This window comes from Cricetulus griseus, chromosome 8 (assembly GCF_003668045.3).
Source record: "Cricetulus griseus strain 17A/GY chromosome 8, alternate assembly CriGri-PICRH-1.0, whole genome shotgun sequence".
In the NCBI taxonomy this organism is placed as follows: Eukaryota; Metazoa; Chordata; class Mammalia; order Rodentia; family Cricetidae; genus Cricetulus; species Cricetulus griseus.
Genome location: NC_048601.1, coordinates 19330574 through 19343020, shown reverse-complemented (window position 1 = coordinate 19343020; position 12447 = coordinate 19330574). Strand labels below are relative to the sequence as shown.

The window sequence follows — 12447 nt, the reverse complement described above, 5'->3', positions numbered from 1 at the left end:
ACCCCGCCCAGGCCACCGGGCGCTTGCGCCCCTGCGCGCCGGCTGGTGATTGGCGCCTGGCAGGTGTGCGGGGCCCCGCCCTAGGATAACGCCCTGCGAGTCCTGCCAGCTCTAGACCGCCGCCTGCGCCAGGGACAGATAAGGACCGCTTTGATTTTTTTTTTTCTACCACTGATTTGAGGAAGGCGTGTAAGGTGTATAGGGTTTATAGAGTGCCAAGGCGATGACTCTCTCACAGTGTAGAGCCAGGGGTTGCATCCTGTGAAGTTTAGCTGTTATCCTCTACCTGGCAAGGAAGGTCAAGCAAGGTATGTACATCTAGACCAACCCAGCATTTTGCACTCAACTTCTTAACCAAAAATTCTAGTGAGGTCCCTTTCTTGCCTTCTGCTTTGTTGAGTCTGATCTTACCAAGACAGTCAATCTGCTAACGCTGCTACCATTCATAATTAAGTCACTCTTACATCTTGCCCTTCAGAAGTCTCTTCTGATACCTGTTGAAATAAGAGTTGAATTCAACCACTGCTACCATAGTCTCTATTGTAATAAATGTGGTCTCTATCGCAATGGCCTAGAATAAAGTCCTTTCCTTACAAACAAACGCAGCTACATAGGTTCTGTGTAAAAGCCTTCAAGAGTGGCTGGAGACATGACTCAGTGGGTTAGGAGCACTGATTGCTTGGCTAGAGGATTCTGGTTCGATTCTCAGTACCCACATGGAGGCTAAGCAAGCACTGCAATTCCAGTTCTAGGGGATCTGGCGCCCTCTTCTGCCCCCCTTATGTTATGCCCAGACATACATGCAGGCAAAACACCTATAAACATTAAAAAAAAAAAAAAAAAAAAAAAAAAAAAAAGCTGCAAAACCTTGAGCCTGAGACTATAGCGATAGGAAAATAGGGATAAAGATGCAACCAGAATTGAGGGTTACCATATGTGTCCTAAAAAGCCAGATTTGGCCACCTATCCTCTATAAGCCAAATGAAAGAGCCAAATAAATAGCAAAAGGCAGAAAAAGGAGATATTCAGTGCAGTCACCCCTCCCAGTCCATCTGTGGGATCCTAAAATTTCCTTGTAAATGAAAGTTAAGATAGGTACAACCAAGCCATCCAGCCAAGACCAGTTGCTCCCAGAGAATTGTCTCAGCTCCAGCTCTGCCTCTCTGACTGTAATTTTCCTCCCAGAGAAAGGTCCTCTGACTGCCTGCAAGACTTTCTCCTCCTCCAGCAGGAGATTCCTGGGGAGAATCTAATTTCTTGGGATCTATCCTTTCAACCATCTCATAGCCAAAGAGAAGGGCACAGAGTCTCTTTAGAATATATTCATTCTTGCCAAGTGTGGTGGCACACACCCTTAACCCCAGCACTCGGGGCAGAGGCAGGACACAGGGGCTACATAGTTAGCCCCTGCTTCAAAGTAATAATAATATATAATAACAATAATGAATAACTGGGCTAGCGAGATGGCTCAGCGGTTAAGAGCACTGACTGTTCTTCCAGAGGTCCTTAGTTCAATTCCCAGCAACCACATGGTGGCTCACAACCACCTTGAATGAGATCAGGTGCCCTCTGCTGGCATGCAGGCAGAAGACTGTATACATAATAAATGAATAAAATTTTAAAAAAATAATGAGTAACAATAACATAATGGCTAGTTTATACCACCTTGACACAAGCCATTGTTATCTGAAAGGAGGGGACATCAATTGAGAAAATGCCTCCATAAGATCCAGCCTATGGCATTTTCTTAATTAGTGGTGAATGGGGGAGGGCCCAGCCTATTATAGGAGTGGTGCTATCCTAGGGCTGAGCAAGCCATCGTGAACAAGCCAATAAGCAGCCCTCCTACATGGCCTCTGCATCAGGTCCTGCCTTCAGATCCTACCCTGCTCGAGTTCCTGTCCTGACTTCCTTCAACGATGCACTAAGATGTGGAAGTGTAAGCCAAATATACCCTTTCCTCCCCAACTTGCTTTTGTTGGTCATGATGTGTCATCACAGCAATAGAAACCCTAACTGAGACAAATAATAAGTAAATGACAGTAATAACGATCTTCTTATTCTTGCCAGGCAGACTGTTTAACTATACGCCCAAGCATGTCACAGGTCAATGCTAATGCTGGAGTGTGCTGTCTTCTTGCATTCCTAGCTAAAATCCTTGCATTTAACAGCCCATGTGTTGTGGTGATTCCCCACTTATATTTTAGATACTGATTCAAAAACCTCACCCCATGTATCATTGCTTTCAACTTTGTAGCAGTTGGGAGGAAGACAGGACAGTTAGGCTTCCTATAGAGATGAGAAATATGGCCTCACAAGGAGCTAAGGCAATTTGTCTTGCTCAGAAAGTTAGTAAGCATTGGACTAATTCAGACCCTCAAACTTCATTCCCAGTGGATCACCTAGAGACCTTTTAAATGCCAGGCTGAGCTCCAGAAAAACTAAATCCGGCTGAACTAGTGCTCCACACACTAGTATATTTGTAATGTCTCCCCATTTGGGTCCCGAGAGCTAGCTGTTTGAACCCCTTCTTTTTTCTTTTTTTTTTTTTTTGTTTTTGTTTTTTTTTTGTTTTTTGAGACAGGGTTTCTCTGTGGCTTTGGAGGCTGTCCTGGAACTCGCTCTGTAGACCAGGCTGGTCTCGAACTCACAAGAGATCCACCTGCCTCTGCCTCCTGAGTGCTGGGATTAAAGGCATGCGCCACCACCGCCCGGCGAACCCCTTCTTTTTCCCAACAAGTTGTCCTCTTACTTTCTGCCCCTCCACTTATTTATTTCCTTATTTTTAGGTTTGTTTGTTTTGAAACAGGGTTTTTATGTGAAATTGTCCTGGCTGTCTTAGAACTTGCTCTGTAGACCAAGCTGGCCTTGAACTTACTGAGATCCACCAGTACTCAGGCTCCAGAGTACTGGAATAAAGCACACACCACCACTCCTGTCCCTCCACTTTATTTCTTGAAATAGGGTTTCTCAGTGAAACTTAAAGCTCCCTGATTCATCTAGACAGGGTTGCTAACAAGTCCCAGGATCCTCCTGTCTCCACTCCTAGCCCACCCCCAGCACTAGGATTTGCACCCCTACAGTTGGCTTTTTACACATGTGCTATGGACCATATTCAAGTACTCATGTTTGTGTGGTAAGCACTTCCCAGCTTTTGAATTAAGTCATTTATGAATCTAAACTAAAACTTATTAAAGATTCACTGGAATATGTAGACTCTAAAGTAATTGATGCATAGAAATACAAATTTCAGGCTAATTATCATGGTCTGTCATTACACAGTGAACGAATGGAGACAGCACTCACTATTACCCCATAAATTGTGCAGGTTTGTTTTTGTTGGTTTTTTTGGAGGGGTTTGTTTTTGGTTTTAGATATAGGGTTTCTCTGTGTAACAGTCCCTGGCTACCCTGGAACTCATTGTGTAGACCAGGCTGGCCTCAAACTTACAGAGATCTGCCTGCCTCTGCCTCCTGAGTGCTGGGATTAAAGGCGTGTACCACAACACCTGGCATTATGCGCAGTTGTCATATACCAATTATAAAACAATCTGTTAAATTAAAGGACTCATCAGAATATAAACAGGACTGTAAGTCTAAGACTAAATAAAAAAGACAAAGCTGGGCACGGTGACACACACCTATAACTCTGTTGTTCCAGAGTCTGAGGCAGGGGGATCTCAAGTTGGAGACCAATGTGAGCCACGTGAGTGAGTTCAGAGGAAGACACTCTCCAAAACGAACAGCAAAAAGGATGGACAATTGGCATTCAAGTACAGAGTGGGGTTTTCAGGAGCCAGAGCGCTGCGGTTCTGTGACAGAGCAAGCATTTTTGACAAGCACCTTTGCACTGCTAGATCTTTTCAGGGTTTTGAAGTTGGAGGTGGCGGTGGTTTATCCCAGCATAAAAAAATAGGTGCACTTGGCTTTACTGGCAGGAACCTTCTTGCACCATCACTGTCAAAACTGATCACATGCCGGACCCTGAGGGAAGAGTAGGACCCTGAAACCAACAAAATCAGGATGACACGGTAAACCATCTGTTTTATCCAGCCATTAAGAAATAATAATGCGACCAATGATCCAAGCAAGAGGGGCTGCCAGGCCCACTGTGCCCAGCTCTCCATCAGTTCGGTATCTGGGGGGTGAAGGAAGATTGGTTTTGGCAGCCTGTCTGCCAACACCTGACATCTGTTACCAGGAGCCCCCAAATGCTGCTCATAGCGGCCAGCCTTTTCACCGACGGACATCCAAAGGACGCCTTCTCAGCCTGGCGTGCTTCTGGGGACCTCACCATTATTTGAAGACATGCAACCACTAATCCTTTTTCATGCCTTGCCGTTTAGCCTGTCACTTCATAGAGGGAAAGAACTCTTTCTGAGGCCAAGTTCACTGCTGTTTGGGAGAATGGCAAAGGCATGAAGGGATCTTAGGAAAGTCACAGTGCTGAGTGGAATGGCTAACATCAGTTGTTTCTGCCAACGGGCCTCAGAAACCTCTTCTTCACTCCTCACCTGGCCTCTCCTTTGGGGCAAATAACATTTGTGTTTATGACACTGTCGAGGAAAAGTAAGCCTGTGCTTCCTGAGTTTGTGTATGTTCAAGGTTAGCTGTCTCCCCCCACCCCACCCCCAGACATGGTTTCTCTGTGTAGCCCTGGCTGTCCTGGAACTCTTCTGTAGACCAGGCTGACCTTGAACTCACAGAGATCTGCCTACCTCTGCCTACCAAGTACTGGGATTAAATGCCTGTGGTAGCATATCTGGCTACCCCTTTTAATCCCCCCAATAGTTCAGCAAGCTCTCCTACCTTAAAAGGCACAAGAAGAGACTCCAAGGTCAAACAATGTATGTTGGCCATGGGGGTCAACCCGGCTCTTACAGCTTAAGCATAGCCCTGGTCCCCGTACAACACCCCAATTCTCCATCTCAGTACACACCAGTAATCCCAGCACTTGGGAGGCAGGGGCAGGAGGATCAGAAATTCAAGGTCATCCATGGCTACAATGTGAATTGGAAGATGACCTGAGCTGCTTGAGGTCCTGTCTTAAAGTAAAATCAATAAAAGCTTTAGTTCCTAAACCCCTGGTCTGCTAGCACCAATACCTAGAAAGACTTAGGGGAAAGAATCGAGTAAGGCCGTAGGTAGTAGCATAGCAAAAGAGATTCTCATGGCTCCTTTACTTGAAATTTACAGTGACCTGGAAGGTAGGAGTGTGTGGGGTTTTAGATGTCTGATGGGTTGAGATGTTCTGAAATGGTTACCTCCAATTTAGGGGTTCGGGTGAAGGACTTGAAAATTAACAAAGAAATAAAATAAGGAGACTTAGAAAAAAACCTCCCACACTAAAAACAGGGCGACCTGACTTAGAAATCTAACCAAGGTCACAATGACCCGAGTCCCTGGAATTTCCTAGCTGGCAGCGATAACTCCCTTACAAGGCCACAAGACAACCTAACTAAATACCAAGAATTCCCAGAGGGCCACCCTGCCCTGGGGTCATGAAGATAAGAACAGACTATCCCACTGAGTCAGGAGACCACCCCAAAGATAAGAGACCTCCAAAGAACCTGTGACTCTGGTCAGGTACCCTAACCCCTAAAAGCCTATGGTTTTCTCCTATAAAAGAAGCCTGCTTTTGAGGAACAGGGCTTCCTTTGTCTGTCGGACTGGGAGGCCCATTTGTGCAAATGTCCCACAATAAACTTACCTCTTGTTTTTACATCAGCTGGACTGGACATTGAGTTTTGGGGGGGGGGGCCGTCCGACTTGTGGAGACTCCTCAATCCGAGGGTCTTTCAAGGGTGTTTTTAATTTTAGAGAGTTTTCTGGATTAGGGTTATTTGTATAGAACTTATTTAGAGCTTCGGGTCCTCAAAATTGATATTCTGAGATCTGAACAAGTCAGCCTAGGGTGTGGCTCTGTGCCTCCTGGAGTGCCCTCTACCTTGCTTGAGCCTTGCATCACAAAAAATAAAAACCTAGAGATAGGTATTGGGATTCAAGCTGATGGTCAGATAAGCAAAGCAGCCACCACCAGTGCTCACCTCTACTTCAGACTGAAAGTAGAGGTGAGATTGGCTACGCAAATCCTCCAAGTGCAATGCTGTCTCTCCAGGAATCCTCAGAGACAATAGCTCTCCATTTCTGGAAACTAATCTACACAAGAGACCCATTGCTTCTTCCCTTTATACCTCCCTAGTGCTGGGATTAAGGTATGTGATCCCAAATGCTGAGATCAAAGGTGTGAGCTCTGTTACTCTTCACTCTTGTGAAGGCCAGGGTGGCCTTGAACTCGGAGAAATCCATCTGCCTGTCTGCCTGTCTCCTGAATCCTAGGATTAAAGGTGTGTGACACCGCCGCCTGGTTCTGTGGTTTGCTAGTATGGCTTCTCTATGGCTTGTGTCGAGCAAGCAAATCTGGGAAATTTTGATGCTCGGATCATGTGGCTGACCATGTGCAGAAGTCTGTGTTGGCCTGGCGAGGAAGGGAAATGCTCAGCCCCAGAGTTCACTTCTTTTATTCCCACCCACATTGCTGGGTGGCTGTAACACACGCGCCATCACCAGCCCTCAGGCCGTTGTATCTGTGAGGTAATGTGATGTTCTGAATGATTGGCCTGTGTTTTTCCTCCACTAGATTCCCCTACATCTGGGGGACTTTCATCTCTGTTTTCTTTGCAGGCAGGGGAGGAAGCACCAAAGGTCTAAGAAAAGAATGTGTTTTCCTGCTGCCTATTGGAGATAAGAAGGATCCTAGCTAGGCAGTGTTTGTTGGTGGTGCACGCCTTTAACCCCAGCATTCAGGAGGCAGAGGCAGGTGGATCTTTGAGTTTGAGGAGAGCCAGGTGTACACAGAAATCCTGTCTCAAAAAAAAAAAAAAAATAGGGATGTAAGACCCTCAGAAAGCTGAGGCTTCCAGAATCTTAGTCCAGGACGGCAGCCACCCCAAACACAGAATGGAGGCAAAAGCTTGATGCAAACTGCACGAGGCTTTATTGTAATTTAACGAGCTAACCCTATGTTAGCTCGGGTCTTTCACCCACCCGCCATGGCGGACGGCTAGAAAAGACGGCTCCTAGCGTCTCCCAAAAGATCTTATAGGGCAGCGTAAGGGGAGTGTCTAGGGGTACGCACAGGCTTACGCACAGGCTCACAATTGGTGTGCTTCCAGGCTTGGAGGGCTTGCCCTGTGTTGATTGGTCAACTGGTTGCTATGGCTCATAGGCCCTCCCAGGGTGGTTGCTATGCTCTCTATGTCATTGCTGTGCGCTTGTCTGTAAAGCACACCCAGGGTCGTAAAGCATAGCGCCACCAGTTAACTTCCGATTGGCTCCTTGTCACGAGACAGGCATCTGACCTCTACGTGACCAAGGCAGGTTTATGGCAAGCACGTGTTCAGCTGTTATGGCTGTCAAAAGGAAAGCCAGTTCCTTCAGGGATCTTGACTGAATCCATGTCTAGAAACTCAGTGAGGAGTTCCCGAGTCTGCAGAGAGTACTGGGCTAAGTGAGGGAGGAAGAGAATGTTGGTGGAAAGTTGAGAAAAGCATGTACATTGGTGGCTCCATAAGGAACAGGGACAAAGTGGGGAGTGTGGCTTGCTGTGCATGGGCAGGTGTGTGTGCGTGCGCGTGCGTGTGTGTGTGTGTGTGTGCGCGTGTGCGTGAGTGTGTGTGTGCGTGTGCTTGTGAGTGTGCGTGTGCTTGTGTGTATGTGCTTGTGTGTATGTGTGAGTGTGTGTGTGTGCTTGTGTGTGTGTGTGTGCTTGTGTGCTTGTGTGTGTGTGTGCTTGTGAGTGTGTGTGTGTGCGCGCGTGTGTGAGCGCGTGTGTGTGTGTGTGTGTGCGCGCGCGTGTTTGTGTGTGTGCGTGCTCGTGTGTGCGTGCATGCGTGCGTGCGTGTGTGCGTGTGCGTGCGCACATGTGTGTGTGTATGTGTGTGTGTGCGTGCGCGTGCGTGCGCGTGTGCGTGCGCGCATGTGTGTGTGTGTATGTGTGTGTGTGCGCGTGTGTGTGTGTGTGTGTGTGTGTGTGTGTGTGTGTGTGCGTGCGTGTGGAGGCCAGGTCAACCCTGAGTGTCATTCCTCAGGAGCCTTCTGCCTTAAAAAAAAATCATTATTTTATTTTATGTATATGGATATCTGCCTGTATGTATGTCTGTGCACCATGTTTGGACCTGGTACCCAAGGAGGACGGAAGAGAATGTCAGACCCCCCCTGGAGCTGGAGTTACAGATGGTTTCGAGCTGTCATATGTGTGCTGGGAATTAAACCCAGCTCTTCCAGAAGAGCAGCCGGTGCTTTTATGCTCTTAACCACCGAGCTGTCTCTCCAGTCTTTTGTATGTTTTTGAGATAGGCTTTGTCTCTGGCCTGGAACTCACCAGCTCGGCTGGCTGGCCAGTGAGCTCTACAGGCTCAACTGCCTCTCCCTCCTCCGCATGTGGGTTACAAGTGTGTACCACCATGCCCAACTTTTTTTTTTAACGTGGGATCCAGGGGTCAAACACAGGCCCTTATGTTTGGGTGGCAAACTCTTTACTAACTGAGGCAGCTCATCTCTCCAGCTCAGAGATGTGAGGGGTTTTTTTTTATTTATTTTTTTGATTGATTGATTGATTTTCTTTTTTGAGGCAGAATCTCACCATGTAGCCCCCCGGCTGGCAGGAAACTCACAGAGATCTACCTGCCTTTGTCTCTGAGTGTTAAGATTAAAGGTATTTGCTCCCATGCTTCTTTTCCAGGTATTTACATAAGTATAGGCTACAATAGGATACACGTGTGTGGTTGCCAGCAGAAGCCAGAAGAGGTCATCGGATCCCCTGGATCCGATAACTTCTGCTGGAGTTAGGAGTATTTGAGAGCTGTCAGATGGGATATGGGTGCTGGGAACTGAACTCGGGTCCTCTGAAAGAGCAGAACCACTGGCCTATCTCTCGAACTCCAAGATGTGGCATTTTAAAGGCAGCAAAAATGGGTGTTTTGGAGTAAAGCCTTTTCCAAGGCAGAGGCCTAGGAGTCAGCAAGATTCTAGAGATGTGTGATGGTACCAGCTTGGGGCTTGGGGCAGCAGCTCCATCTCAAGCCCCTCAGTAATGTTGGGGGTGGTAGAATGTTTCTTTTGCATTCAAGGGCAACAAAGTCATGGAGAAAGCCATAGTCCTAAGGCCTGCAATTTTCTTCAAGGTATTTTTACATAATCAGCATCGGTGTGTGTATAATATGGACAAATTAGCACGCAGGTTCTACGAGCAGTGAGTTTTGATCAGCTCTAGTCTTGGTAACAACCTACTCTCAGCTGCATGGGTAGCTCCCACAACCCATATTTCTCTCAGTTCAGGAGGGTGCATGACTGAGATAAAGGAGTCAGCACTGGTGGGATTCTAGGCAGGGCAGCTTCTGCCTGTATTCTCACATGAATGGAAAGGGGCAGGAAGTATGTAGTAGTACTTTCTCTTGGCCCTGCCAGTCCCCAAATAATGACACAGAGACTTATTATGAATTATAAAAGCTTAACCTTAGCTTAGCTTGTCTCTAACTAGTTCTTTTTTTAAAAAAGATTTTATTTATTTATTATATATACAACATTCTGCTTCCATGTATATCTGCACACCAGAAGAGGGCACCAGATCTCATAACGGATGGTTGTGAGCTACCATGTGGTTGCTGGGAATTGAACTCAGGACCTCTGGAAGAGCAGCCAGTGCTCTTAACCTCTGAGCCATTTCTCCAGCCCCTCTAACTAGTTCTTATAACTTAAGTTAACCCATATTTTTTAATCTACATTCCTCCTGGAGACTCATTAGGTCATCTCAGTACTGCCCATCTTCCTCCTCGTCTGCCTGGTGACTCTTCTTCCCAGAATCCTCTCTGTCCGGAAGTCCCACCTACGCTTTCCTGCCTAGCTATTGGCCATTCAGCTTTTTATTACACCAATCACAACAATACATCTTCACATAGTGTACAAATATCCCAAGACAGAAGGACTCTCTGGGGCCGGCCCCCCTGATGAGGGCCCTGATCACATTCATCATGATGCTACCCTCTTGACCCAACTACCATCTGAAGGCCTCAAATTGAATGCAAGGATCTCAACATAAGAATTTCGGAAGGGGAATACAATATATTCCAACCAAGAGTGCACAGTCTGGAAATCCAGGCATGGTTGTAATGCGTGCCTGTAATCCCATTTGAGAGGCTGAGGCAGGACAATCATGAACTCAAGGTTAGCCTGGGCTACATAGTTCCAGGTTAGCCTGGGCTGCACAGCAGTAGCCTTTTTCAGAGCAAAACAACAAAGGAAACAACAAAAAGATGCACTGTCTCCAATAGTCAACTGATTCTCAACTGGAGGCTACAGTCCATACAGATGAAGTCAACTAGATCTTGATTGGGAATTAGTGCTTTATTAACTGGTATCTTTGTTTTCTTTTGTTTTATTTGTTTTTTTGAGACAGTTTTTCTGTGACTGGGGACCAGGCTGGCCTTGAACTCAGGTCTGCCTGCCTTTGCTTCCCGAGTGCTGGTACACCACTATGCCCCGATTATTAACTTGTATTTTAAATATCAGAAAATCGGGCTTTTATTGAGGATAGTGACTTGTCTCATTGAAAGACGGGTAGGTTGTCTTACTGGGCAGCTTTGGGCCAGTTCTCACTTTTGAGTAACCAGAAGGAAGAAAGTAAGCAGACTGTGGCCTGTGTCGCTTGGGCTGGGTCTGCAGGCTGCGCTTTAGTCCTGCTGTTTTCTGTCCCAGTACACCGCCCTGGGACCAGCTTCTGGATGGTCATTGCTTACTGTGACAGGAAGACAGTCTTACCTTGGGAACATCTGTCTCAAAGAGGGGAACTTTTTTGCAAGGTGGTATTGGACAGAGATTCTGCAATGTCCAGGCTTCCAGACAGAACATACAGAGTGTGTGGGCTCTGCTGTGTCTCCATAGGTATGCCACAGCTTTAGTCTAAGGCTTGCCATGTGAGTAGATGCCAAAGTTGGAAGAGAGTGGCCAAATCCATACTTGTTAACATCTCTTATATTTTTGGTTGTGAGCCTGGCCTTTAACAGCTGAGCCATCTCTCCAGCCCAGGTGGTAACATCTCTAGTGGCTACAATTATCAGCCAAAAGAATTAAAGAGTTTTCTTATGCCAATAAGGTATGTAGATATCTTTGATCCCATAGGGATTCTGTAGGTACCAAGTGGGAGCCTAAGGCTCCCATTCTTTCCCACCCAGATCACCAGAGCAGAGCAAGAGTGAACTAGCAGAGGAGGATGGAACTGAATGACCAGAGAAGCAGCTTCCCCAGGGCAAAGGGTATTGCATATCTAACCCAAGTTCATGAATTTGGGAGCATGGCTATAGTTTTTAATTTTTTACTCTTTGGGGGGTGGCCACTACCCAACTCCCAAATAAATCACGCACTGAGGCTTATTCTTACCTATGAGTGCCCAGCCTTAGCTTGGCTGGTTTCTTTTTTTTTAATTATTTATTTTATTTTGTGTTTTGCCTTCATGAATGTCTTTATGAGGGTATTGGATCCCCTGAAACAAAAGTTACAGACAGTTGTGAGCTCCCATGTGGGTACTGGGAATTGAACCCAGGTCCTCTGAAAGAGCAGTCTTAACCACTGAGCCATCTCACCAGCCCGCTTGGCTGGTTTCTTGCCAGTTTTTTTCTTAAATTTTCTGACTACCTTTTGCCTCTGGGCTTTCTCTTTTTCTTACTTTTGTATGTCTTACTTTCACTCTTACTCTGTGGCTGGCTGGTGGCTGGACCCTGATGTCCTCCTCTCCTTGTTCTAGATTTCATTCTTCTCTTACCAGACTTCTCTATCCTCTCTGCCTGCCAGCCCTGCCTACCCTTTCTCCTGCCTGCCTTGATATAGATCGTTCCACTCTTTATTAGACCATCAGGTGTTTTAGACAGGCAAAGAATCACAGCTTCAGAGAGTTAAACAAATGCAGCATAAACAAAAGCAACGCATCATTACGTCATTAAACAAATATTCCAGAGCATAAACAAGTGTAACACACCTTAAAATAATATTCTACAAAAACACATGGTGGTCACACATTTGTAAACAATATATCCTGGGAGAAACCTAAGCAGAGTCTCTGTGCCCATTAACTAGGGCACAAGGCACACATATAGGGAAGGCTACTGCTTCTTAAGGATCTGCTATGAAGGTGCTTTCAACTGGAAGGTTCTTTCTTTGCTCTTAGGCTTCGTCTTCATTAAAGGTGATGTTCTATCTACTGATGACTTGAGCTGGGGATACTAGCCTATCCACTCCACTGTACTAAAATTCTCATTCTGCTCAATTCTCAGGCAGAAATTAAATCAAGTAGCCTGTGGGGTGCAACGCTTGTGATATTTTAAGTTGGCCACATCTTGCCGACTTAACTTCTTGCCTGGGTTTAACTCCTTTCTCCAAGCAGAGACTGTTATAA

At 46.3% G+C, this 12447-nt stretch overlaps 1 long non-coding RNA gene across 1 annotated transcript; it reads left to right on the top strand.

The window, feature by feature from the left end:
• Positions 1-66: 66 nt before the first annotated feature.
• Positions 67-4560, top strand: LOC113836933. The gene is made up of 2 exons (XR_003487456.2): positions 67-308; positions 3661-4560. It is a non-coding gene; the product is annotated as an uncharacterized LOC113836933 (long non-coding RNA).
• The last annotated feature ends 7887 nt before the right edge of the window (positions 4561-12447 follow it).